Source organism: Gavialis gangeticus, unplaced genomic scaffold (genome assembly GCF_001723915.1).
Source record: "Gavialis gangeticus isolate Ggan-Ray unplaced genomic scaffold, GavGan_comp1, whole genome shotgun sequence".
In the NCBI taxonomy this organism is placed as follows: Eukaryota; Metazoa; Chordata; order Crocodylia; family Gavialidae; genus Gavialis; species Gavialis gangeticus.
In genome coordinates this window covers 137,036,803-137,041,645 of record NW_017729025.1, presented here as the reverse complement: position 1 = coordinate 137,041,645, position 4,843 = coordinate 137,036,803, and the positions used below count along the sequence as shown (strand labels likewise).

Here is a 4,843-nt window from a genome sequence, read left to right as displayed (position 1 = left end):
CCCCATCCCCTGCCTGCTCCCCCAGCCCCCCCCGACCTCCATCCTCTCTCCCGGTCCCATCAGTGGCTGTCCCACCTGGCCCCAGAGTCCCAGCTCTTTTTTTTCTTTTTTTTTTTTTAAACCCTGCACTCACCAGCTGCTGCTGTGGCCACTGGGGCTTCTGGGGTCTCGTGGCAGAGTCCTCCATGCAGCACAGGGCAGTGAGGGGCAGTGGGGATGCCCCCCCAATGAGTTGTGGGTTTTTTTGTTTTGTTTTATTTTATTTAAAGAGCTGGGATGCTGGGGGATGAGGCCTGCTTGATTTGGGGATTCGGCCAAATCGATTCCGGACAGCGATTCAAATCACCGAATTGAATCACTGTCCCCCAAAATTGGCCGAATCCAAATTCGAAGTGAATACTAGCCGTTTTGCACACACACCATATTCTGGAGTTGCAGGAACAATTTAAACATGGAATGAGTACATCAGAAGTTACTGGCTTACTGTCTGCACTATGAATAAACAGAGTTTAGCCACTCTTCAGGGGCACTAAATTCACCTCAGAACCCTTCAAAATGATCTCCATTACCTGTGGTAGCACTTCACTGCTGGAATATATACATATGGAATGATAGTTCCAAAACAGTCCATTAGTGTCCTTCAAAAGAAGCCTGTAGCTGGTTGGGAGGGAGCAGGGAGAGTTTTAGCCCATCAGTAAGTCAATGCCTACAGCACATGTAATTAAGCAAATGGAAAGGTGTCATTGTTCATTTTACGCATCACAATTATCTTGTGCAATAAATTTAACAAGGTAATTTTAGAGTCCACTCTGGAGCTAAAACCACACACACTCAGCATCTTTATTCTAAGTATTTATATACAGAGGGCAGACGAGCTGGATTGTAGTCTAGGACAGTGGTCTCCAAACTTTTTTTGATTGCACACCCCTATCAGTAAAAAATTTTTGAGCACACACCCCCAATATATGTATATTTATATAAATATAAATAGAAGTTCTAATATTTTCTTTATGCACCCCACTTTGGAGACCACTGGTCTAGGATACTATGCCGCCATACAGTAACAGGCCATAGCAGATATGCCTCCAATTTTCTGCAGTGCCCCTCTCCCAGGCCTTCAAGAAGCCCATCCCCCTCGTACTGTACTTAGCACTACTTAGTATCTTAACACTGTGCAAAGTTTCTCCCTCCATTCCAGGCTCTCTGCCCCATTCCAAGGGCATAGGCTTACCAGGCTTTTCAAGTTCTGGTCCTCAAACATTAACCTCAGACAAAAAGATGCCTTCAGCATACCAAGCTCTTTGGTTCAGTCTGATTTGCAATGAGATTGGGGAGGGTGGGGTGGGGAGAATTACAATATCATCACTAAGGGCTTCTGCCACTACTGCTACATGTTGACAAAAGTAACTCCATTCTTGTTTTATTGTCATGGCAAAACACTATTAGGTTGAGCAAAACCAGAAGCCTGTATAGAAGTTAGGGCTTTGAGATTCTCTAAGTACATCACAAATCTTTACCATTTGGCAATTAACTGTAAAAAGCTACTGTTCTCAGAACATGATGGAAAAATTAGTTTAAAAAAAAAAAAAAAAATCAGCTTCTAGACCTCAGCATTGCTTCTACTCATCTGCTCAACTGACCCACTTCTTGCTTAGACAAACATACATTTTAGCAGCTTTAAAAGGCTTGGAGAACACACAACAGATGCTACAATGTAACCGTTAATAGGTAATGCATGTTAATGGAAGTACCAATGCTTTGACCCTGGATGAAGCAGGGTCAGGGGCAGATCTGGGAGGAGGGAAGAGTGGACACACCCCCTTCTGCTGCTGTCGTCTCTGTCTCCAGCTAAGCCCAGCACTCCAGGCAGTCTCTCCCTGAAGCTGGAGCCCTTGGGCCAGTGGGGGACATCCGAAGGACTGGGCAGGAACAGACACAGGGAGTGGGAGAGCCACCCACTGCTATTGCTGTCCCTGGCTGATCCAGGTGTGTGGGGAGGGGGGAAGCCCCAGAGCCATGCCTGCCCCACTCCAGCTGCAGACTGCTGTTTTGCAGGGGGCTAGGCTGCCAGAGAACAGTGTCAGCGATGCACAGGTTTCTTCTTACTGCCACTCCTCCCCACCCCCCAACCTCGCAATGTCCCTGATGCTTAGGAACAGATGCAGGAGGAGGAACCCACCCACTGCTGCCACTGTCCCTGTTTGATGCAGATGTGGGGTGAACCCCAGAGCTGCTCCTGCTCTGCTCCAGCCAAGGGCCACATGGAGCAGCTCCAGTGTGCTGGGCTTGGCCAGGGGCAGTGGCAATAGAAGGAATGGTTTCCTCCTCCTATACCTGCTCCCAGCTGATGGGAAGACACCCAGGGTGGGGGTAGGCAAGGAACAAATGCAAGAGGGAAGAACTCACCCATTGCCACTGCTGTCCACAGCCAAACCCAGCACTCTGTCTAGCCAAACCTCTGCCCATCAGATCCCATGAGGTAAGAGGAGCAGCTCTAGGGTTCCCCTGTCCCTGCACCTGCTCCCTGCCCCACTCCCAGTGTCCCCCGCTGACCCAGAGGCTTAAACTTTCTCTCCATCCTCCACCATGGTCTGAGCAATGTGCAGCACCCCCTTTTACTAAATTCTAGATCCACTCATGAGCCTGGTTAATGTTGGAATGGTTTTACTACTTGTCTGTACAACAAGGATGACCATCCTGCAGCATGCTTCCCACAAGTGGTGAAGGCAGACTGTGCAGCACACCACCGACTGGGGAGTGGGTAGGCTGCAGAAAGCAGAGCAGCAGATTGGACTGGAGGAAAGGGATGGGCATGGGGCCTGCCTAAAAGGTTGGACTTCCCTGCTCTACAGAAGTATGCAGTTATAATAGTTCCATCATAACAGCTTGCATTATGAACTATCTTTTGAAATAGTTACAGTTGTTGTCAGCCTATACCAGTAGGGGCCAACCTCATTGGCAAGCATGGCACGGGTTACATCCAATGTATAAGACTGTGCCACTAATAATCAGCCATCGGTGTTGCCTAGTGTCACCTGTGGCCATTGGGATTTGACAAAGTCAGTGGCACCTACCCCCACTGTTCCTGCCAAATGCTCCAGGTGGCATTAAGCCCTGACTCTCCTTCCCTCTCATCCTCCCCAATCTGCCACGTGCCAAACACGCTGGGTGCCCATGGCACTTGTGGCATGCATGTCACAAGTTGGCCACCACTGGCCTATGCTGTTGAGGTTATGTTATGGGGGCCGTTCTTTATTTATGGCAGCAGTGTTAATAGCAGCCACGTCCACTGCTTTGGACATAGCCATAGCACCAGGAATTTTTCTGTAACCAAAGTTGCACCATTTTCCTCAAACAGCTCTGCAGGCACAAGCCCGCCTTCTGGTGGCTGAGCTGCATCCACACCAGGAGTTCTGCTGGCTAGGAATGCAAAAAAACCCAAAACTTTATAATGTAGACAAGGGGTTAGCCCATGCTTCCTTACCCAAATGTCTTGTAGGAACTTGGGCTCAGAAAGTAACAAGGTTAGCACATTCTGCCCACCTCATCCTTTCATCTACTGGGAAAGCTTTCCGCCCCCTCTACACAGGAAAAAGCTTGTTAACATTTGTTGGAGCTGAAATTAGCTAGCAGACATCCACATCTCATAGATCAAAGGGGCTTTTCTCTTATTTTCTTTGGTAAGACAGGCTTGCAATCCACAATTAGCCATTTATGCTATAAGCTTAGATGTAAACACTTTGAAGAGATTGATGAAAATTACTAACTGCTAGAGTGGTTAGATGGGGCCAGCCTTGTGTGTCCCTTCAATAATGTCATCTCTTTTTAGGGTAAATCACATGTGAAGGTAGCCCTTGAATGTTCCTGCCCCAGACAGCTAGAGACCCAGGATAGCAAAGTGGATAAAAATTGCAAAGAGCTTGAAAACCTTTATATAGGGTCATTTGCTGACTCGCCCAGAATAAAGTGAGCATTAATGGTGAGGCAAGTCTGAGTGACATTTAGTTTGCACTCTTGTGTTCAAAAACATGCTGTAAAACGGTATGCATATAGAAAGCATTACCAGTATCACAGTATTCAACGTCAGAGAAGTCAGAATCACATGAGACATTCCTTCCCTTAAGGCTGTCCATTGGGTTATGTTCAAGATGATCCCAAGGGAGCCACTTTCATTAGCCTACAGTAGCTTTCTAATCCTATTCCTTGAATCTCAGACCACCACTACTCAAAGAATTTACGACTTGCTGCCTGCACACTAAATGCAGCTCACACTTTGCTCTTTTACTTCAAGGAGTTGGGATTATTACAGCTGCTCCATGCAGCAGCTGATCCTCTTAAGACAGAAGTCGTCTGTTCTTCAGGTCAGTTATTTCTGCTCGAATTGATTCTCACTGCATATATGAAATATTTTTTTAAAAAAAGAGAGAAATCCAAACCAAGATCCCGACAGACTCCAAAACCTAGAATCTGGACCGACTCTACATAGGTAGAGTCACTGAGCCTGAACATTTCTTGTGGAGTTTCACTTAACTCCCAGCAATTTCCTACAGTTCCCAATAGCTTGCAAACTCCAAGCTTTACCTCCAGTCTTTTGACAACTCATGAGGAGGAATTACATGTAGCATACTTTACCTTCTTTCCATGTCAACAGTCAAGTCCCAAAGGCTTGACTTGGTTTGTTTTGTGTGTATACCTCACCATAAAAAACATGAGTGACTGGTGCCTCCCGAATCTGGGGGAGCACCAGCAGAAGCTGCTGATGGTGGTGGCCCCATCAGGGGGGGCACCAGCCTTGCAGACAGCATCAGTGTCAGTCATTGGGGGTGGGCACCGGTCCCGTTGG

At 47.3% G+C, this 4,843-nt stretch overlaps 1 protein-coding gene across 3 annotated transcripts in view; it reads right to left on the bottom strand.

The window, feature by feature from the left end:
- LMO1 (LIM domain only 1) overlaps nucleotides 1–4,843 on the bottom strand; it is a 111,382-nt gene that overhangs the window by 52,386 nt on the left and 54,153 nt on the right. The gene's annotated exons all lie outside the window — the stretch shown is intronic.